The following is a 25,090-nucleotide window of genomic DNA, read 5'->3' on the forward strand; positions in this document are numbered from 1 at the left end:
ATGGAAAAAATATACCGAGAGTTTATAGATTTCTTAGTGGGTAACTCCTTTGTAGCCAAATAGTATTCTTTAATTTAGTATATAAATTAAGCCATATAAATTGTAAGTAATGGTTATTGTAAGTTATGTAATCCTGTGTTAATTGTATTATTATCAGCAGCACAAAACGAAATCGTATAGAAGTGGAAGTGATTGTAGATGTAATTGTAGTCGTGTTGTAAATGATGTAAGTAGCGATTTTAGTATTGTAATTTAAGTAAGGTGACTGTATTGTAGTGCATAGTGCAAGTAGCTGTGTTGTATAACATTTGTATTATAAGTAGTGTGTTGTAATGAACTGTATTTAGCCTCAGTGTTGTAAGTAGGGTTGGCAAATTCATTAAAAAAATAAAAAAAAAAAAAAAATAAAAAAAAAAAAAATTAAGACCCTTAGCTGACAATTTGAATTCATAATTATTTAAAACAAAACATAAACTGTTAACATCCACAAAATTAAGACTAAAGAGCAGCTGCTAGACGTTTAACTTTCTCGGTGTAGAATATTTCGTCTTACCGTTGGAAGATACGACCCAACACTACAAGAAAAAGGTTGCCACCTTTCAGGTAATTTAAACTAGAGTTTTCTTTCAATTTTCATTTAAAATAAGATTTTAATTTCAGTTAATATACGAAAACAGAAACAACTTTAAAACAAATAATGTTAGACTGGTTAAACAGCTAGCTATAGCACCTGATGAACACTGGTGTTTGTGCTTTCGAAATAATGGGCTTGGATTAAATGAATGGCAGAAACCATGTTAGCCTTCCACGAGCTTCATTGCTGATCCAGATCTAAACAAGGACATCAGTCCTGTTACAATTTGCTGTTGTTTTTGTGTCTGCCCTTGCCCGCCTAATAATTATATATAACGGCTTAAACATTCCCCAAACATGAAACATTTTACGCTTTTTGAACCTTTCATTATATTTCGCGCCTCTTGCCCGCGCACAGTACCAGTGCAATAATTTTATCCACACTCAAAGAAGTTAAACTCTGACTAAAAGTGCAGATAAACATTCAATTGAGAATAGATGTTTCGTCAGCTTCACGCAGATGTCTTTAAGTAAAAACGAAATTGCTGATCATGACTTACCACAATATAACACAAAGGAAGAACCAGTATTCTCGTTTTTTACCGAAGAACTAAACTTTTGTTTCTAGCTGTAAGATTGAAGGTGGCAAAGAAAAAAATGCTTAAGACTGTTATACAAGCGGTGCGTTTTGTAATGAATGTCTGCATTCTTTCGATTCTTAAAAGCGTTTAGCATTATCTAGGTAATTGTTAAAGTTCAAAGTGTTTTTCTTAAAGTAGTCTACTATATAATTGTGAAGTTCTTACTTTTGGAAATTAAGACATTTAGGTAGCGAAATTTATTTCCTTTCGTGTATAAAAGTGAAATAAAAGGACGGACTAGAAACAGGTCTAGGAGATTAAATTAAAACGTACGTGCTTTTCAAAGCTTTAAATTTGAATAATTAGACGAATAACGTTACTCTGTAAAAACGTTTTAACCATTTTTAAAAAATGGTACGGTAACCAGGTGGTTGATTCAGGATTGAAAATGAAAACGTTACTCTAGTTTAAAAATGTTGAAAATGATCAACGTTTGTCCCAACGTTTTGGCTAAAACTTCAGCCTTAATCAGGGGGAAAGTGATAAGCAATTTGTAAAAAGCACGCTTTTATACTATGCAAATCGGAGCTAATTCGTTCTGTCCCTCAAGGCTTAATTTAAAAACTCGTGCGGCAGATGCATGCCACTTTTACGACATTTTAAGAATATTTTCAACGTTTCTAAACAAGAGTAACGTTTTTATTTTCAATCATTTTCATCAGATTTGATATATATTTTTTAATTTTCGTTTTGAGCGAGAACAGGTATCGTAAATAGTGGCTTGTTTACCTGTGAAATATTTTGACGACCTTTCGGCGAACTTAACGTTTCTCTTACCCTAATTTTACGTTGTTTTATTGTTTTGAAACCCTAATATTGCTTAAAATGGTAATTCGCGTTTTCTGGCCGAGGAAAATGCGCAAAAGTAGGAATAAATACTAAGCTCTCAATTCGTCCCTTTTTTCAGTACGTTTACTGTATATGGGTCAAGGATGTTATTTCTCGTTTGTCTTCTTATTCTCGAGATAAAACGGTGAAGCCATAGATATTTATATTTTTCCTCGAAGCAACTCCTGGTGCGTCTTCTTTGCCGATTCTACCCAAACAATGCGCTTGAATGGACCATGACAGTGTTTTTTTTTGTTGAAGCAAGTACTTTCACTGAGTCGTGTTCTTTAAAATTGTGTAAAGTTTGACGCACTTTTGGAGAGTTCCATTTTCTGGGCATAAATTATGGCGTTAAAAATGTATACACATAACAAAGTAACATTTATGAAATTTTAATCCAGTAAGGTATATTAAACTGAATATTAATAACGAGCGCTAGCGTGCGTTTCGTCGTAAGATATAATTCAGGAAACAGTTATGAATTTTTAAGAGCACTATATTGAATGAATTTTACGCCATATGTTATGAAAGACAAGAAAAAAAAAACAAAGAAAAACAGCCCAAAAGTAATTATTTTAAACTCTCTCGTGCAATATTTCAAAGCTCAACTAGAGGGATCAACGTTGATGATATACCCTTTATGAATAGTTAACGCAGTAAGGTACACACCAATCAATATTTTATAACGAGCGTGCTTTTCGCCGAAAGAAATAATTGAGAAAAAGTTACGAATTTGTAAAAGCATTATATTGATCGTTTTCACTGTCACGCAAATACAAATCGAAAAACCAATCAGTGAATGAAGTCGAGAAAACGGCATATTATAGGAGATTAATAAAGAAGTCATTTCTCCAAATATTAGGTCCGTGCGTTATCCCACACTTCAGTTAATCGTCGAAATGTTTTGCACAAATTTACAGAGCCCAGTATGGAGCTGCCATATCCGAAAATAGCGTAAACATCTGGAACTTACATTGACTTATTTAGGCCACTGATTTTCTGTACTGGAAAAACAAACATTTAAATGATCAAGCTCTCAAATGGCTAAAAATCACAAGACAAACATGTATTTCATGACAAACATGATCGTAACCTTATGACGCACACCGCCATAATTCTGAAACGATAATTCCAAACGGAGGCCGATGTTGAGCTAAAAAGTTTCAAACAGACATAATTTTAATACCTCTTAATACCTCTTATGGCCGAAAATTTTCGGTTTTCGCCTCGGAAATTTTCCGTAGTCTTCGGACATCTTTTGTAATCTCCGGACATCTTCCGTAGTCTTCGTAAATCTTCGGTAGTCTTCTGGAATCTTTGGTAGTCTTCCCGAATCTTCCGAAATGATCGGGAATCGTCGGAAAATGGCCGAGAACTTCTTGATATACTAAACAAAATAATATTGGCCTTTTTGGAGCCGTTTTTGTTTTATTTCTGGATAAAATTCACTGTTACAGTGAATTTTTTATTGTCAGTCTTAAAATACCTTAAATTTAACTGTGCCATGTGTTACGGAGCCAAAAAGGTAAGTGTTAAGTGTTATAGAGGTACCCCCATTCAGACCCTCACGAACGTCCAAGGCATTAGCTGACAATTTGAATTGATTTCATAATTATGTGAAACAAAACATAAACTGTTAACATCCACAAAATTTAGAATGAAGAGCAGCTGCTAGACGACCTGCCCGGAGATCGACCACGGAAGAAGGCCACCGAGAAGGTGCCACCTCAGGAAACAAGAAAAACAAACATGAATGTGGGAGCAAAGGTGTGTTAAGTGTTATCGAGGTACGGCCCCATTCAGACCCTCATGAACGTCGAAGGCATTAGCTGACAATTTGAATTCATAATTATGTAAAACAAAACATAAACTGTTAACATCCACAAAATTTAGAATGAAGAGCAGCTGCTAGGCGTTACACTTTCTCGGTGTAGAATATTTCGTCTTTCCACTGGAAGATACGGCCCAACACTACAAGAAAAAGGTTGCCACCTTTCAGGTAATTTAAACTATAGTTTTCTTTAAATTGTCATTTAAAATAAGATTGTAATTTCAGTTTATATACGAAAACAGAAACAACGTTAAAACAAATGCAAGACTGGTTAAACAGCTAGCACCTGATGGACACTGGTGTTTGCAGTGCTTTCGAAAATTAATGGGCTGGAATTAAATAAATGGCAAAAAACATAGCTTTCCATGCGCTTTATCGCTTATTCTGTTCTATACAAGGGCGATCTGGTTATAATATGCTGCTGTTTTAGTAACTGGCCCTTGCCAGCCTTTTTTTGTTTTAAATTTCCCCAGACATGGGACATTTTACGCTTTTTGAACCTTTCATTATATTTCGCGCCTTTTGCCCGCGCACAGTACCGGTGCAGCAATTTTATCCACACTCAAAGAAGTTTAAAAACTCTGACTTAAAGTGCAGATAAACATTCAGTTGAGAATAGATGTTTCGTCAGCTCCATGCAGATGTCTTTAATTCAAAAAGAAATTGCTGACGATGACTTACCACAATATAACACAAAGGAAGAACCAGTCCTCTCGTTTTTACCGAAGTACTAAACTTTTGTTTCTGTGAGATTGAAGGTGGCAAATCATGAGTCAGAAAAAAAATGCTTAAGACCGTTAGACAAGCGGTGAGTTTTGCAATGAATGTCGATTTTTAGCATTATCTTTGTAACCGTTAAAGTTCAAGCTGTTCTTCTTAAAGTAATCTATTATATAATTGTGAAGTTCTTACTTTTGGAAAATAAAAGTTTAGGTGGCGAAATTTATTTCCTTTCGTGTATAAAAGTGGAATAAAAGGAAAGACTAGAAACAGGTCTAGGAGATTAAAATTAAAACGTGCGTGCTTTTCAAAGCTTTATATTTAAATAAATAGATCATGAATAACGTCACTCTGACAAACATTTCCACCTTTTTTAAAATGGTCCTCAATGATTGTGAAACAAAAACGTTACTCTTGTTTAAAAATGTTAAAAATGCTCATAAAATTTCGTAAAAGTCCCAACGTTTCGGCTAAAACTTCAGCTTTCATGAGGGGGAAAGTGACAAGGAATTTGTAAAAAGCACGTTTTTATACTATGCAAATCGGAGCTAATTATGTTCTGTCCCTCAAGGCTAAATTTAAAAACTCGTGCGGCAAATGCATGCCACTTTAACGACATTTTAAGAACATTTTCAACATTATTAAACCAGAGTAACGTTTTTATTTTCAATCATTTCCACCTTTGATATATATTTTCTTATGTTTGCGAAATAAAATTTCAAACAATATCCTTAGCCTGGTATAATGTTACATAAACATTGCCCCTATCACTGTTTTAAACTGAAACCGAACACAACTCGGCAATAACTAACTTCATCAATGTATGATTTGTCAATCCCTTATGGAAATGTGACAGTCCAACCAACAGAAATGTTAATGGTCTCAGAGAATTAGAAAAGCAGGAACACAAAGGATGGATTACATGTCATCGCTGAACATTTTTTTTCCCGAAAGTTTAACCGTCCGAACATTTATTCATTCAAATCACTAATAAAACGCATATCGTGCACGCACTCTACGGTAAATCGTACAGCTGGTACAGATAAAGAGAAAGTCTTTTTATCTGCTGTCCCTGTCACGGGGGGGTTGGGGGGGGGGGGGGTGGGGGTGTGGGGGCAACTTCCCATACTACTCCTATATGAAATCTGAGCGATGCTCTCACAACTTGCAAAGCAATCATCGGGGCGGTAATCAGCGGATGTCTCTAAGGCGCATGAGCAGATCCTTTCTTTGTGAACTTGCCAAAACAATAACAACATGGGACCAGTAGGAGAGTTCGATATTTTTTTTTATTGTAGTAAAAAAAAGGTTTTCTAAGTTTTGTCTTTAAATCAGCGAAAATTTCTCCGGAAAGGTTCTTGGTGTCAATGTGTGGTGTTTGTTATGAAATAAAACCATCACGGAAAGTGATGAAAACGTGGCGATAGAATATTCCCGCGCCGGTCGGAGCATGAGCTATAGGATAAGTCGAGTTTTTCTAAGTTAAAAGCTAATATTTTACCACTAAAGTCTTTTTTTTTATCACTCTGTTTACTTCTTTCGTTGTTCGATCACAATACATGGGTAACCAGGCTTTTATTCAACCGAGAAGACCTGGATGCTAAACTAGTTTGCATTTGGAGTGCCCCTGGCCACTCCCCGAAAAAAAAGCACCATTTCATGCCTTTGGGGGTAGGTATTCCTACATGTGGACCACTAAGCTAATTTGCATTTGGGGCTATGTGTATAATACCATGGGTAGGAAGATAATCCCTTCTTTCGTGTGAAGCTCGTAAGATCCAAAGGTGTCCATTTTCCTTATAAGGAATGTAAAGGTGGCCCACCTGGGGGTTATACAAAGGAAACCATTCATTCACACAGGGAGTGGGATGAGGTGAACGTGGGTTTACCCGAAGTCGTTGGAGTCTTGCTTAATTAAATGGTTGAATTTTGCGACTATGAATTGGAGATAAGAACTATTAACATCACATTTGAAGTAAATTGAAATAATACGGGCTCGCCCGCGGCCCGCTCTTACTACTTTTCTTTATTTTACTGTCATAATCTGACGTTCTAATGTCGAGAGAAGTAGTGAGTGGAGAAAATAAAGTTTTATCGGCTACATTCCAGAAACAGTAGTGGACTCTCCGACGATAATAAATTGCCCGCCGCATGTAAATAATTGTATTATATATACGAGTCGAAAACATTAAACAAAGAAGCGCTCTTACAAGCTTAAATTCGTCAAAAAACCTGCATAAAAACTAACATACCCTATGCGGAAATTTTTCTTATTTATTTTATTTCAAAAACTCAGTCATAAAAGCCGATTTTTCGAAGCTTAAATATTCACAACAACAATCAGTGAATAGATTTGAATATTCATATTTATAAGTTGTGACCACACAAACACACGCATGGAGTTCAACGCCTGTGTTTTCCCGTTCATGCTGCACCGGTAAAAAGTCACTCGTTGGTTTTTTAGGCAATTTAAGACAACCCCAGCTTACTCCATAGCGAAAGCCTTCAAAAATAACGACAACGACCACAAAACTATCCGAAATTTACATTTTTTTCCACCGTTGAGTTGCGAACACCTCCAAAATAAACCAAAATTCATTTCCGGTTGCCAAACCTTTTTTCGTCCATGTGGGGAAAGCCTCAAGTTTGTCGCCTTTTTCATTCCTCACTAGGGGATTGAGAGTGCTCGTTGATCTTACGAGCTCAACACGAAATTGAAAAACAATACCCATTGTTTGTTCGGTTTAGTGATTGGCCAAAAACCAAAATCTCCTAGCAACAGTAAAAGTTTTTCCTACCCAGTGTTTTTATTATTCGCCGTAACACCAAATGCCAATTAGTTTAGCATCCAGGTCTTCTCGGTTGAATAAAAGCTTGGTTAACCATGTGTTGCGATCGAACAACCAAAGTAGTAAACAGAGTAGTAAAGAAAAGACTTTAGCGGTAAGATATTGGCTTTTAATTAAGAAAAAATCTCGACTTATCCTATAGCTCATGGTCGGAGCTATTGTTCTTGCTGTATTGTTTCGAGGTTGTTTGTTGACTTGGTCGTTCTTTGTTTTACCTCATTTACAATCCCCATGTGGGCCAGTTGAAAATCGTGGTGCAATCATTTGCATTTCAGCACTAAAAAGTAGCACGGCATCACAAAATTCTGCGTTCTTATAACTACACGACGATGACGAAATTTTCGGATAAACACACTGCTTTTAGATTTTTAGTTGAGAGAATAGAATCCCTTTATAATAAGTAATTTCACGGCATGGTAGTCGTGATTGCCATAGCTTCCATTTCGCGGGAAAAGATTGCCTGTTGCATCATCGTCCAAAAACCGCTGAGTACATCGTGAATTGATCGCGTTGCAAGTTGTGAGAGCATCGATACTCGGTCCCAGTCCTCGTTTCTATCCCCCCTGCCCTGTCATTTTTCCTTGTTTGTCTACGAGTTCAAAACCAGGTTACTCACTGCATCCATTAACTGGTGGTAACTGCATTCAGAGAAGAATCATGATGAAGGAAGTCCTTGTAGGGGAGGAAATAGGCGCAAGCCGGAAAATAATTTACAGTTCGAAGACATTTATTGTTTATAGTGACAGCCAGAATTTATGCTAGTTGTTCCCAAACATTATTGGTCTAGCAAAATGTGGGTTTAGTAAATATCAGTATCTATTGACAAAGAGACTTCGACTACAGATGTCTTAAAAAATATATTTTCCTCAAAAATACGGACTTTTTTCTACTTTCTTTTCGGCACAAAATGTAAAAACCAAAAAATTCTCAAACAAGTTGCTTCCAATAATTGTAAAAGAAAAACAATGCATTTTATTTAATGATTACAGGTCAACATGAAATTTTCGCGCCTTTTAATTTTTAAAACAGCGAAAAATGTAGCGAATAATTCGAGAGGTCGCTTATTTATTTGAACAAATTAAAATATATATATTCAAATTCACGACACATGTGGAAAAATGACAAAAAGCGCGAAATTATGTGTCGGCAGAAGTATATAATCCAGAAGTCTACATCTCTAGTAATGGGTCTTGTGCTATCAGATTCGCGTGTAGGCTATTTTTAGAACAAGCCTCGCGCGAGAAGCTCGCGAGAAAATGACCTAGACGGCTTTTGCCGCGGACTAGTAACCAATAGCGTCAAATTATTTTTTTACAGCACGCCTTTGATTGGTTGAACAGATTTTTGAAGTTGAGCACGAAGAGCCGAACTGCTGAAAACAGGCGAACGGCACCACGAAATTTCTTGCTGTTCAAGTTGTTGTTTATCAAAACGTGCATTTAGTGAGGATTTAAACCTAACGGATTCGAATCACTGGTCTCCTTTTCTGTCGATGATGACAGCATTGAAGTCGCTAAAAAAATCAGAGCATCCAGTAGAATGTGTTGTGTTTTGGAGTCAGTTTAGATGAGAGATGGCAGCGAACCAAAAAGAAACTGACTGCTTCGACTCAAATTCAAAATGAAAAGACACTTTAGATGAATGGAATCTCAAGAGATAAAGACAGCTATTACATATTGAAGATGTCTTTTACATCTTGCCACAGGTTTATTGCGATTGTGGAAAAATTCCGGCTGTCCCAGGAGCGGTTAAAATCGAGCGCGACGACTATATACAAGTTACACCAGTTTAATTGATTGATGTGACAACAACTTTCTGCTTCACGATCAAGCCCTTTTTCGAAGTATAAGGACAGGACGGCTAGACAAGAAAAAGAAAGACTTTAGTGACTATTTCTGTGGTTCTAAAGGGTGTCTTTATAGACCTTATGCGTGCAGGGTAGTGAAAGCATAATTTCTAGACCTGAACTCAAACAATTGCAAGGGAAGTTCGAGTACCGCATTTTAGAAATGCCAACCGAATGCCCTGCTTTTCGGATTTGGAAATTGGAACTTTTTTTCGAAAAGTAAATCTCAGAACTTTAAGGTAATGTACTTGTTTATATATAAATGAAAATACGAGTTAAATTCACTGAACAATCATGATTTCATTCATGCTTTTCGAATATACTTCATAGTGTGCAGCTAGTTTATTTCTTGTCTTGCTGCCGGCGCCGCAAATAAATAAATTATAAATTTTCAATTTATTGTTCTGTAATCAAATACGATGAAACTTAATAAGGACATACTTTCCATATGAACGTTTAAGGTACTTATGTTCAAAACTCTCTCGTTAAAATACGAAAGTTCCTCATGTTTGTTTTGCGAGCTCGTCTATGGAAACCGGCGACGGGTTGCCTTTTCACTTGCCTACAAACTTTAAATTTCAACCGACGGTTGAAATCACTATTTAAGACTTCTACGACTGTCAAAACGTTAGAGTTAAAAAGAATGGCCAATGAAAATGATGTGTTTTCAATTGTTGTATCGCTCACTTTCCAAAAATATTCCCAAACAATTTTCAGTTAGCAATTTATCGAAATTCAGAAAACGAGTTAACCGCAAACACTCTTCGAGTCGTGGTTATTTTTGTAGCTCAGGAGCAAGACACTATAATTTTGTTGATGTAAAGACGTTCAGCAAAGCGAAACATACTTTCTTTAACCAAAACTAAATATTTTATTCTACCAAAGGTTCCTTTTTCAATGGTTTTTTGTTCGCCCTTCGAGCACGCATAAATTGCCTATGTAATATTAGATTTAGGGAGTTTATCAATGTAAACGGAAAGCAACTTTTTTCCAACTTATAATCGGATGTTTTTCCATCACAGACCTCATAAAATTAGGTCGTTGATTTGCCTTTATTTCGGAGTATTTTTGAATTATTTTTTAAGTTTTAATTGTTTTCTGAGTGGCAAGTTCACACAGCACTTTCTCGCGCGCAAGGATGTTCTAAAAATAGCCTACACGCGAATCTGATAGCACGCGCCCCAATGCTAGATGTAGACTTCTAGATTATGTACTTCTGGTGTCGGGAAATAGCGCTCTTCAAAACCGCAAAATGAAGTTGTCAGCTTTTTACTTCAGACTCCTGCGCACGAGCAAATGAACGGATAAAGAAGACAGAGGAAGTTCTCGAGGATCACGTTTCGCCGCTTTTCTCTCAATTTTCCCCCACTTCGCTTTCTAAGCGCCACATGAAATATACTTTTCGTATTCTGATTAATATGTCCAGTTTAGAATTAGAAGTAAAAGGGCTATAGTGTAATACAATCTTTCAAAATAGCGAGGGCGCTTTTCGTTTTAAGGAGTCCGTCATGAACTTTCAACAGAATTGTACTGCAATGACTGAAATTTATGCCATCTGCTATGGACAATTATACAAAACGTCCAGTACAAAAGCAATCATTTTTTAAACTCTCTAAACATTTTCAAAATCCTACAAGACATGCAGAGCAAGGTGTTTTAAGACACCGTCCTTTTTTCCTTTCATTGTAATTCTTTCTCTTTGTGGTCCAATTCTTGTACGTATACCATGTATAACGGTAAAAACAAAACAAACATGCCAACAAAACATCAGGAATCAGACATGAACGTCCAAGGCATTGACTGACAAGTTAATTTATATGTAAATTGGAACGCATACGGTAAACTTCCCTGAACTCAGTAAACTTACACTGCATGCATAATGACCGGCAGCCGAACAAGATCTCAAAAACACTAAATTACCGGCAGTTCGATCACGACCATGTTTTTTTAATTCTTGTAAATCAAAAGAATTTAGCCAATCTAAAGTATGATTCGTCTTTCAAACGAGACTCTAGCTTTTTTTTTATTCGAAGTGATTGATTAGCCTCTGAAGATACTCCGAATGCACTCCGAAGATATTCCGAAGTTTTTTCTAAAATTGTCCGGCTTATACTCCGAGTCATGGTTGTTCGAGTCGATTGCAGAAAGCAAACCCGAAGATCCTCGAAGAACACTCGAACCTGAAGGTGAAAGAAGTACATCCGAGGGATGCCGAAGATGGTCGGACACTTGTAAAGATTAGGGAAGGCTTTCAAGGATTCGTGTGAACATTTTGTTTTTATTCCCATTAGCTTCACTAAAAAGGGAATGGTTGGAAGATTCGGGAATGGTGACGTGCCATGGCGTTCCGGATGCATAACATTTTTTTATGTCGCTGTGTTGTTAAGTTTTTATTCAGAATTAAAGAAAAGCAGCCATAACCAGTAACTTTGGCAGTAAGAGATCAATGACTTAGGTGAACTTTAGCCGGACTTAGCTGTCTCGCCCTGCTCCTAACAGGCGTAAGTCAACCAAGCGTGATATTTATCTGAGCCGCGAGAAACTGGCACGAGACTCTGAAACACGAAAATAACAAATTTGGAAAAACATGCCTATCAAAATGCCGTTGCCATGGTGATGTCAAGTTCCTGACACAACATTCTGTGCTACCAAATTTATTCCAGATAAATTTTAGATAAACGCACAAGGTTTGGCAGGGTTTGGCTGAATCGTGAAAAAGTTATAAGCGTTTAAAGTCAGGGCGGCCCTCAACCCCCCCCCTCCCCCGGTCTGAATAGGGTGTATTCCGCTTATTGACGTTTTTGATAAAGAAAACAAATTAAAACAATTGCGATAAAAACCATTTGCGGCACTGACTTAAACCAAGATACCTTAGAAAAAAGCCTTTTCGGGGCCATTTGTGACCCTGATTACGCGAGCATTACCCGCTGTCTGGTCAATGCCAATAAAAGTCCCTCCTAATTCACATGTTACGCATTTGCTGATAATGAAGCGCATTTGATCTTTAGTAATAATGATCATAGGTAAAGGTAAAGGTAAACTTTATTTATGCAGGGTGGCCCATTGAGCACAGTGGCTGGTATCCAGAGGGGCCCTGCTAAATACAATTTCTAAAAATATAATATATCTAAAATTTAAAAATAGTTATAAAAATAGAGTTAAAACTTATGTCTAATACTTGAAATAGTTCTATAAAAGAGAGTTTAAAAACTGAAACTGAGTACAAGCAAGTAATGAAAAGAGTCGGAAGTCAAAAGAGTCGTAAGGTCCTCGGAAATACTCTGATACGTTTTCGACCACAAAACGTTTTCAATCCCAAATGAAATGTTTGAGATTTAAAACAGACGACCCCTGGCCAAAAACCACACCGGAACATTTTAAAACACATGGAAGGACCAACAAGAAACCGATAAATTCCAAATGCAAGGCTGATTGTCCGAACAGCCTTGCATTTGTTTATCGTTTTACTCTATATTGCTGATCCTGATCTACGCCAAGATCCGGCTTCACTTTGCTGCTGTTTAATTTGTACAAGTGGGCCTTGCATTACTTTGGTACCGTTAACAAGAAACCCCTCAGACGTTCTTTCACTGGGCAACATAGTGGCGCCTTTTCTCAGGTGTAAAGTTCTACTTCTTTAAGTTATTTTATATAACTGGTCTCTTGTAACCCTTCCTCTATTGAATTTATTGCTTATAACTGACTTTCTTTATGCACATCTTATACGTATGCGCTTGGACGTGCTTTCGACCTTTACGGACCTCTTCCAGATTTGGCAGTGGTAGTCGTATGGTCGCTGTATAATGTTCTTTAGAATGTTCCAGATTTCCTGTAAGAGATCCGAAGCACTCGAATGCTCTTCGTAAACAATCGCGCGAGATCGAAAGATAGTCCACACTAACAAAAAAAATGTAAAATTAAGGTGAGGTAAAACTAACTACTTTCTGTCAAAATTTGAACCGAAAGCTGAGAAATAGGTAAGATGTTATACGATAGTTAAGAAATGGCTGAGATCTTAACTGATAACTAATATCCAGCACCCCACCCTACCCTTAAGTTGAATTTTTACCTGGCACATAAATTAAAAAAAAATGTCGTTTCTTTCTTTTAGCAAAGTTTGAAAAGGACTTGTTAACGATGTGCAAGTGGATCTATTTATCGCTGCTAGTGATTCTCTTATCAGTGTGGAAATTGAAAGGTAAGATGTTAGATGATAAAATCATTTGAGACGAAAACATTCCTGCGGCATGGAATACTTATAATTGTCATGACATGTATAAACATGGAAATTTATTTGTTTACAGTAAAAGGTAGATACAGTAGGTAAAAATCGGACAAACGTCGTAAAATTCCGGTTATACCTCTCTGAGCTTAGAATTTCGTCAGGGGTTTTGGCTTGGCTGTTTACAGTTGAGTTTATTTCAAAAAGGGGTTTTCAGTAACGTCATATAAAAACCGTTTCGCTAACATGCAGCGTTTTAAAGTATCTCATGAACAATGTATTGCAAAAGCCACTCTGATAAGAAAAGATGTAATTGATGTGCACTTTGTTTGCAAACTTGTTTATTGTCCATACCTAAAATTTACAGAAGTGAGCTGCTTCCTTTTATGACACACAATTATAAATGGTGTGCTGTTGTACACTGTACGGTAGCGTGCGGTTAGTGTGGTGCAGTATTGCGTGTTGATCGGTGTGGTGTGGTGTGCTGTGCTGTAGAGTGCTGCGCGTGTGCAGTGTGGTGTGGTGTGGTGCAGTTTGGGGTAGTGTGGCTCGGTGTTGTGTGGTGTGCTTCGGTGTGGTGTAATGTGATGTGGTATGGTTTGTTGCGTTGCGGTATGTGATAAGGTGTGGTGTGGTGTGGCTCGGTAAGTGTCGTGTGGTTTGGTGTGCTGCGGAACTTTGTGGAGCAGTGTGGTGTGGTGAGGTGTGTTGTGTTATGGTGTGGTGTGGCGCATTGTGGAACGGTGTGCTGAGCTACTGTGCGGCGCAACGGGTGTGGTGAGGTGCGGCAGGTAAAGGCGTAGTGGAGTGTGGTGCGGTGTGGAATTGTTTGCTGCTGTACGGTGCAGTGTGGTGAGTGTGTGCGTGTGAGTGGGGTGCGATGTGGTTCGTTGTGGTTCGGCTCGCAGTGTGTGGTTTAGTGTGGTGTAACGCAGTGTGGTGTGGCGAGCGGTAGTTTCTATCAAGGAATGTAAAAATATGCCAAGTGTGCACAATGGCTTATAATGTTGACTGAAACAAACTGATATATTTTTGTTACACAGGCTCAATATCATCTGTTTTAACATTCCCTTGTTTATAAGGCGATAGTAACCCTCATAATTTTTAAGTAGAGAATCTTCTTTAATCCGAATGCTTGCGCTGTTATACATGGATATTTTTCAGGTTGCGAGAATGTTTGCTCTGGCCATGGCAGAGTTGATGAAAAAGACCAAGTTAACAATGACTATACTTGCACGAATATCGGTTCAACGATTGACCTATTCAAATGCCTTCCGACAACAGCGACAAAGTTGTAAGATTTCGCTATTCTTTATAATATAATTTCCTCTGTTTTGGTGTCTGTCTGTCTGTCTATCTGCCTGCCTGCCTGCCTGTCTGTCTGTCTGTCTGTCTGTCTGTCTGTCTCTCTTTGTTTCTGTCTACAAAAACTTCTTTTAAAGCCAGTTTAAATAAACAATTTTTATGTGACAAAATTATGCTCGTTTAGACGAGGGAAATTGGCCAATTTTTATGTGACAAATATATTTTCTGTGAAGCTGGCGTGTTAGCTTTAAAGTGACAAATAAAAGCAGTCACATACGAAAAATTGCTCGTGTAGACGACTCGTCACATAAAATGTAGCAAATATTGCGTTAGCACATATTTGCTGAAAACTAACCGCAAGAAAACCGGAGTAAAGGTTAATCGCAAGCAATCCGGAGAGAAAGTTTGAGTCCCGAGCTCGAGACCTGAGCTCGAGTCCTTGCTCGGTTTTTTAGGCATCATCTTGAAATTTATACGAACTTACACTAAGGTTTCTGAAAAGAAGGGGCTATTATTTGACTCAAAGGGGGGAATTAATTTTAAAAAACGGTTGATTATTAATGGCAATACGGTTAAATAGTAGATGATTGTAAATGTGAATTAAGCATAGGATACTAAATTATATCTTTCTCATGCACATTTTCAAATGGAAACAGGTCTTTACAAAGGAATAAGATCAGCAACCTTCCCACGGGTGCATTTCGTCATATGGCTGCGCTTAAAGTCCTGTAAGTTTATATAGATTAAATCATAGAAAGAGCGACGTATGGAAAACGCGCAGCGAACGAGTGACGAATTTTTGCAGCGAGGGAATGAAACTTATTTTAATTATATATAACAAAAAAAAAAACATTGTAAAATCTTTAAGCGATTTTGCAATTTATAATCTGTCATACAAGGCAGCGCGAACAAAACAAAGCTGCAAAATGCACATTGATTTCTTTACATAACATCGCTTCTCCGGAAAAACCGCTAAAAATCGAAACTGAGTAGGAAAAAATAGTGGCATGAAACTCTCCTAGATAGAAGATTTATTTACATAAACACACTGATGCGTTACAAGGAAACTTTGCCACAAGCGAATCAAATAAATACGCTGGCGACTACTTTTGAACAAAACTATGTTATTACGACGACGTCACTCAAACACATTCAAATACGCAATTTACCTTACCATGGCGCTCGAATATCCTTTGAAAGCTTGCGAATGTGTTGTAAGTTCCGAAGAACTAACAATGATTGAGCGAACTTAAAATATCAGTGAAATCTACACAAATTAACTAACCAAAATATCACAAAGAATACAAAGTATCTGAATATGCCTGCAAAATGTCTACAATTTATTGCAATAAATCATCGTAAAGTGATCACATTTTCTTTGTAAAATCAACATGTAAAAACAAAAGTGTGTAGAAATCATAGCTCATAAATTCAAATAACCTCTACAAAAAGCGAAAAAAATAAGTGCTTCATGTACATAACTAGTGTGCATGCTTTAAATAGATGTAGAATATAACGCAACTAGTAAAATCGTGACAGGGTAAGTGGGAGGTACTCAAACCCACCGTTATCTTGATTGTATGTATTTTGTAGTTGTATTTTAAACTAATAAATAAAGTTTAAGCTGAGTTGAAGTTGTGACAAGAACGTAACAAAGCACGCAAACAACAATGTGGCTTGATAAGGGGGGGGGGGGGGGGTGGGGGCAGGAATGTGGCAGGTTAAGCAAGATTTTAAGTAATGTACGCAAAATACCTCACTTATTCCTCCCAATAATGTTGGAGTAAAATAAGAATATTGTCAGTTTTTTCCTTACTGGCTGGATCGGATAAGATTAAGGCAAGGGTATATCATGAGATGGCAGCAAGACCGACACAACCAACGCTACACAGACTTAACCGAACCAGATAAGATAAGATAAGATAACTTTATTTATACACGGTTTTTCCATCAGAGCTTACAAAGTTAATGATGTATAACTAAATGTCATTGCCCTTCACCAATGGAGGGAGGGCGGGTAAAACTAAATTATTACAATTTTAACTCTTTCGTGCAAAAGCTGCCAGAAAAATACCCTGGGATATTGTTCTGCTGCTTTTACAGCAGGACAATGCCTCAAAGTTCAGCCAAAAGATAAAGTTATGCTATCAACGAATCAAAGTGGCTATGAGCCACTGAACTCTGAAAGTGACTATGAAACGAGAATATAAAACCGAGAACTTTAAAACATAAGGTTTGCCTAGAACAAGTCAAGTTTTGAACCGATAAGTTCAATCCCGGTATCTTAAAAACTATCTTTGTACTGATACGTATAACATCAACTTTTGTAACCATCGGAAGCTCCAGCTTATTTTCCACACTTTTGAATTCGAAGTGAAATTCGACTAACAGCCTAATATATTTAAACTGTCATTAACTTAATTCAACCCGAAATCAAATCACTTAACACTCCTGCGAAAGTTTTCCACGACTTCGGTACTGGCAGAACTCACTTGAGCCTGCTATGGTGCTGTTCATAACTGATTACCACCAAACAATTATGTTGTCGCGATGTAGTGTGATGGATGAGCTTCTGGACTTGTAATTCAAAATAGAAAGGGAAGTTGTGGGTTCGAATCGTTATCGGGAAACTTTTTTTCTCCTTCATTTTTACTCGTGAATGCATAATGAACGAGTATAGTGGGGGAAGTTGAGCCATCCGTCCTTCCTTCCATCGTTGTTAACATTATGCAAATTAGGTATGCTCACGGGCGCTTTCTAAATTTCGTTTCCCTCGGCTGTGAATAAAAATACAGCTTTACAAAGGTATCATTTCAAAGAAATACGTGTAGAAAATACTTCACCCCGGGCCCTGTAAATGAGAAGCAATCGTTTCCCAAACGATGAAATATTGCCTTTTCTTATATAATAATCGCAAACATTCGGAAACGATGACCAGTGACTTTATGTATGTGTTCTGAAAAGACTGGGAAGGTTAGAGCACGGCACGATTTATTATTAAAGGATAATCAGTAAAAGAGTAATGAAACTCTATACAAGACAGATATGTATATAATATCCGTGGAAAAAAAAATAAGAAGAAAAAAGAATTTTAGCCGGCCACGGGGTATGAGAGTCGATCCCGGGTCACACGCTTTAGAACGCAGAGCTGTACCACTGAGCCATCGGTTCGAAAAAAGTAATTCTTATACCTAAGCGACCTGTTATATGTTCACCCTCTTTAAATAAAGTTGATTATTATTATTAATCCCTATAATGAATATTTTCCATCGATACTATACTGTTCAAAGGAACGATTCATTCACGAGTAGGTCAGATCATAGACCTCTTTTTTTGTCCTCTTCTCTCTTTCTTTTTCTTTTTGTTTCGCTACGAATATACCATTTATTGTACCGTTGTCTGCATTTTAGAAACCATTTACTGAGACGCAAGCATTACCGAAGTCGTTGTTTGATCTTTTCGAATTTTGGACGATACAATCTTATCAACATTCTTGACATTCTTGAAGAACTTTACGTTACTTTTTATTTACGTCACGTGACTCAGAAACGAATGTTACCGGTTGGGGACGTCGGACATAGGGTACAGAAAGTAAAGTTCAATTGATCATTTCTGTGTGTAGTTCTCGAATCAAATACAACATATTTCTACTATTTGGCGCATTGTTCTCGTTTACACTAGTGAAGCCAATTGTACAGATGTCTGTTTACTGAATCTAATAGAATTTGTCAAATATAATTTGTCTCTTTCGTTTATATCTTTTCTTAGTCCTTCTTAGTCCAGCTTTGTGTTCTTCGCGGCAATTTCTTGTTGTTCTAAACTTTATCTTTTCCAGTCCTATTCGGTTGTTCGATTGATCGGGACAGAACATTTTGAAGGGCTCCGGCATAAAGCGTTGACTACGTCATCGCTTAAAAGGGATATTTACTGGACAATTCTTTCAGCCAAAATAAAATAAAAAAGTCATCTGAACAAAATTATTTAAATGAACATTGTAAAAATAGGAGGAGTTCGGGAATTGCAATGGGTAGTGTGATACCACAGCATCATGGCTGTGGAGCCTGAAAACAACAAGAACTGGTCACAAAATCAATATGACGGCAATGAATATTGAGGAAGACAAGGTCGATGTGGTTGTAAGAATCAAACGAAAACACGGAGAAAAGAAAGAAGAACCGCCATTACTACTAATCTGTTGTGTTTGACTACGTCATTATCTTCCTCATAACTCGTTTTACTTTTTTAATGTGAAAATTTAACTCGGTCAGTCGACACCAAACGGAGATAAAAGGTGGAGTGGCTCAACACTTCAAAGACAAGCTAAATATCATGCAAACATGTTTATACCGTTTTTCCCTCACAAAAATAAAGACCAATGACTTGTTACAAACCGACTAGAGGAATAACAAAATAATGCAACTTCACGTTTCCTTACAACGTGCTTTGCTGCAAATTTGTCGCCGTTTAGGTGAGTAATTGGTTAATATTGTTGAATAACTCTTATGACGATACCAAACAGGAAAATAAATTTACACCACGGCATCTTTAACTATTCTTCTTTATAGAAAACGAAAACCAGATTTCTGTATAATTGCTAATTCTCATTTTAAAGGATTATTACAAAACACGACAATGTGTTATTACAATTTACGACAGCTAGCGCTCGGAGTATTACAAAATACCGCAATGTGTTATTACAATTTGCGATAGGTGCGTTATTACAAATCACGACAACTTTTATTACAATTTACGAAAGCTATTACAATTCACGACAACTGTTATTACAATTTACGACAGGTATTACAATTCACGACGTTTATTACAATTCACGACAGTACATACGTGTCATAATAAATAATTTATTACCTTCTAATGCAAAAAAAAAAAAAACAAGTGGCAGCTTACAAGGCAGACATACAGTGCTATTATGCAGTTCGACAGTTAAACAATATTTGTTTAAATTTTTGCTGCATAACCTTACCCTATTTCAAAAACGTATTAAGTGACGTCACAGACAAAGGTTGGACCAATAAAAAATTATATATGTTTGTATCCTATTAAACTAGTGAAACAGAGGTCAGGTTAATTTTTAAGACTGACTAATGCTGTGTTCACACTAGGCCGAAGAAAGAGTAGTCTGATCGCGATGAAAACATGTTTCGCTATGAAAAGTGTTCGCATCAGACTGCGCATTGCGCGAATCATTATCGAAACATGTTAATTCTGAGCATGATTGAAACAACCTCACGAGGTAGTTTCAATCATGATCAGACGAAACACGTTAGAAATGACGGACATGCGGAGAGGAGGCAAACCGATTAGTTAATTTTTTTTGCCTTAAGTTGATTTTCTTTTGCCTTTGAGTTAATTTGCCATAACGCAGATTTTCCTTTGTCGTCAATCAGTGATTATATATTACCGTGCGTTGAGTTTCCTTTGCTGTGAATTACTTTTCGTTTGTTGTGAGGCGATTTTCTTTTGCCGTGAGTTGATTTGCTTGTCTCACAGAGAGTAATTCTCTTTTGCCGTGAGTTGATTTTCTCTTACTGTAAGCTGAGTTTGTTTTACCCTGAGATGATTTTCTTTCGTCATAACTTGATTTTCTTTATTTGCCGTAAATTGATTCTCTTTTGCATGGGGTAAATTTTCTTTTGCCGAAATTTTATTTCTTTTTGAAGCGGGTTTATTGTCTTTTGCTCGGTTCATGAGCTGATTTTTTGGCGTGAGTTTTATATATAAGTTTATTTTCTTTTGCCGTGATTGATTTTCTTTTGCGGTGAGTTAATTTTCTTTTACCAAGAGTTGAATACCTGTTTTCCGTTAGTCGGTATTCAATTTATTCTATGGGCCACCGTACTTTAAATATTTTGTACGCTTAGTTACCACACGTACATTATTTATATTATTGTAAAGTCCTGTAAATAATGAATAACTGGGGAGCTCCGGTTTTAGGCTTGATTAAATCTGTACTGATCAGAGTCGAATTACTCTTGCCGTGATTTTTTTGCGAGTTTTTTTTCTTTTTCCGTAAATCAATTTTGTTCTGCTTTAAGATAACTGTCCCGTGAGCAAATTTTGCTGTGCCGTAAGATAGTACCATAATTTTTTTGTCCCTTTAAAACCAGAAGGGAAAGTTAACACTATTGTAAATTCTACAATAATAAAACTATAATTAAGTGGGGTGCTTCAATTCGCTTTTAGGCTTGCATTATTCTAAATACTACTTCTTACGCCATACTTACGCTATTCGATATACTACCAATCATGGAAATACTGCGCAAAAATAAATTTAACTTAATTAACTATAACGTTCATGATTTAATTAGTCCTGAATCCGAATCTTATGTACTTTAGTAACATAAAAAACAACCAAATTTAAGGCATCCGCTACAATGAGTTTATTTTAGAAGATTTGTTTTTGCTGCGACTCATTCCGATTTATTCATTGTTTTTTTCTCTATTTTTTAACAGAGATCTACAGCTGAATGAAATCAGTAGTATATCTTTAGACGCCTTTGCTGACTTGAAGGGACTTCATACGCTGTATGTTAATTTATAAATGTAACAACATCAATCGCAAGTCCCTAATGTCGCCTTTCACCAAGATTAACGCTTAAAGTTTAGCCTCCATAAACGCTTTAAGTTTTGTCCCCCAGGCAAATTATGCAAAGTACGCGGTTGCATTTGCCATTTAGATACAACAAAATCAAGAAATTTGTACGCCTTATTTAACTACATCCTTACTCCCTGATTCGTGAAGGAATCCAAAGTATCACAATAAAACAAATACGGTAAAACAGGAACAAAGGTTGCTTTTCCTGGAATGACCAAGAGTATTAAGTAATTTTAAATAACTCAGTTTTCTTTCACTTTCTTCAGTTATTAGGTCTGGATAAGGCAGGGGTTATTGAACGTGGAAAATTAACAAAAAGAATAACATCTGGATGATTTTATTGTTCGTATTTTGTTTTTTCTCCTAGAAACTTACAAAACAACCGTATTCAGAATTTAACAGCAGATATTTTCTCACCTCTCCTGGCCTTGCAAACGCTGTAAGTACGTCAAAATTAACAATCGCTTTTAACGAAGAAGCCAGCCAACTTCAAAGAAGTCAGCCAATTTTGATAACTCAGTTTTCTTTCACTTTCTTATTTATTAGGACTAGGATTAGGCAGGGATCAGTAAGTAAACGTGGAAAGTAAACAGAAATAACATCTGGATGGTTTCTGATTGTTTGAATGTTTGTTTTCTCCTAGAAACGTAAAAGACAATCAAATTCAGAATTTAACAGCCGAAATTTTCTCTTCTCTCATGGCTTTGCGAGTGCTGTAAGTACATCAAAAATCGTTTTGAACGTAGAAGCCAGCCAATTTCAAATTAATGATTTTCTTTTCCTGTAAATAAAAAGTTTAATGGTTCCTCCTCGAATTATTGCACATTGATTAAAATAAATCTGATCAAGGTGTAATGAACGGTAATTTGTGAAAAAGCCTGAGATGATAACGTTTAATTGCCATCCAAAGCTTTACGTGAAAATGCTAAAATTGAGTATCTTCAGAAGCTTACAATGTATCTTGGTATGTCGGATGCACAGATACAATAAGCGCGAACATCCTTAATATGTTGTTAGTCAATTGTGATTTTGTGCTTTTAATGTTATGTATAAAACGGAAAGGAAAAAGATGCACGCACCGTTAAATATCAGTGACAAGTTAATGACCCAGTATAAATGTCGCATTTCACATCTGCCGAATTTAATACCCGAATTTGAAGAGTCGCAGTTAATTTATGAGCGAGTTTCATTCTCGTTACCATAGTCCTTTTCGCGTCTCTTGGCACGAGAAACGAAGGGCTCTGAAGACAAAGGGAATTCAAATAGTTTCAAAGTTTTTGATTGGCTGTTTAAAAACAAGTCTTGAACAGAAGTCAAAATGTTCGCGCCCATTGCGTACGCGAAATCATAAACAGCCGTATTTTCGAAATGGAAGACATGAAGAATTTCGGAGAATATTCTCCCAAACTAATAGCGTTCAACCTGTTATTACTTTCTCCATCCTGGAGTCTCGTTTTTTTTTTCAAAACCCAAGCCCTTGATGCAGAATGGAAAAGCGCGTTTTAAACATGTGTATTTGAGAAAAACAAGAGCTGCACATCGCACCCGATTCCGCCATTTTGTTTCTGCCGATCCGCTCATAGCATTTAGGAAAAAATGAAGAATTGTGAGTTAAACATAATTTAAATCATTTTGGTTAATTTATGCATTCGATTCGGCACATGTCAAGTTCGTCGTATAAAGCGACTGTCGAACCTCTGTCAAATATTCGACTTGCCCAGTCGACGATGCGACAGAAGTTGCATTTAATCGATTGAAACGTCGAAATTTGCAAACATTTAATTCCTGAATAAGATTCGGCAAACGCGAAATTCGACGTATAAACCGAGCCTAAACTCAGGCGGACTACTGCCTCGTCCCCAGGCGTCCTTCTCCTTGCTCGTGCACGGTTCACTGGGCGTTGTGGGACTGATGTGCACGGTTCGCTTGGCGTTGTGGGACTAATGCAGACGGGAAAAAGGACACAACCTAGCCATTAACCCTGGCGCTCCCTGCTTTCCCGCCTGACCTTAACCATCCGGCTGATCAGCGCCTGGGGACGAGGTAGGGCGGTCTATATACTCGCTGTTACGTGACCAGCATCGCGTCAATATGTTTTTGACAACTTTGATTTAGAATTAGCTTTCTTCATATTCAACATGGGTCAACATGAACAGTTCGTTTGCTCAGTTGTAACTGAGAATCCTCATTTATCGCGGACAGGTCTGTCAAAAATATTACTCACACATGTATGAGAGTGGTTAAGGGTTTTATTATGATCGATGAAAGACCCTTTTTCCGTAAAATAAATTGTGTAATGTTTTTTTTTTCTCGTTAAATGAGATTTGGTTACACTGTTGTGAACTGTGAAACGACTTTTCTATGAGAATTGCGAAATGACTGTTGTTATTTTTCGTTAAATGTGACTGTAAATCGTTTTTTTTTTCTTCCAGAAGATTATCCAGTAAACGTTTGAAAACAAGACTAAAAAAACTTAAAATCGTTTTTTTTCTTCCAGAAGACTCTCCAGTAAACGTTTAAAAACAAAACTACGTGTGGTAAAATGCGTGACTAGGACTGATCGCCCGGCATGAATTTTAATCGAACTTTATCGAACTTATACCTTGGATTGAGTTCGATTGAGTTCGACAATCGAACAAAATCGAACACGCACACACACAAAAAGTTGCACAATGGTCCATTTTCATTAAAAATTGCTATATTAAAGCAACGAATTTAACAAGCATTTTTTGGCTGCGGATGGCTAGGATGGAAATGGATTGCAATTGAAAAATTCAGTAAGGCTAAACTTTTCAAAGTTTTCAGTTTCGCGTGTCGTAAAAGATCGATATTTGTGCCGAAGTTTGATTATGATTATCTACAAATTAAGGCTGTATCTCCCATTAGATCGATGTTCAAAAAATGCTTTTCATGGGTTAAGTCGCTACCACTAATTTCGGAACAGTTTAGTTCAAAAATCTGCAAAATTCTCGTGACGTAGCTCCTTTAAAAAGTGTGCTCAAGATCTATCGACGGGAGCAGTTTATAAAACTAACTGCAGAGACTGTGAGAGAGTTTATATAAGACAAACATCACGAGCGTTAAGATCTAGAACAAGAGAGCAAAAAAGAGCTGTTTTTACGGTTGACAAGCTAGAACTTTCTATTGGTGCAAGAACTCTCTGTTGCATGCAAAACAATCGAGAATTCGATTTCGACGACGTAAAGATTATAGCCGTTGTTCTTGTGATCAGACTGTTTTCAAAAGCGTTACATTCTATTCGAAACCGAATTCGACTAACAAACACATGTACACTCCCGACATGTACAAAATCCTGTTCTGAATCACTAGTGGGTTATCGCCTTCTTTAAAAAAAGAAAAAATATTTACATCTGGACGCCCTTTTCAATTTGTGTTAAGAAGGTTATAGCATTTTTAACTGAAAAGCCAGATATTCTTTACAGTTTTAGTCAGTGAGAACAATTTTTTTAGTTTTTATGCATAAAACGTGAAATAGCCAATTTTTTTTGGAAAACATTTAGGCCGTATTTTACTTGTTCTTTTTACCTTGTTCAATCAAGTAAATCGATCGTTTGGATATTCACCATTTAAAATTAATATTTTGCCAATTTGACAACAGCGACGAACTTTCGTCTTTGCCAGCGCAAGCCTCATTTGCCAAA

This window comes from Oculina patagonica, unplaced genomic scaffold (assembly GCF_052425735.1).
Source record: "Oculina patagonica isolate OP01 unplaced genomic scaffold, crgOcupat unplaced2, whole genome shotgun sequence".
NCBI lineage: Eukaryota > Metazoa > Cnidaria > Anthozoa > Scleractinia > Oculinidae > Oculina > Oculina patagonica.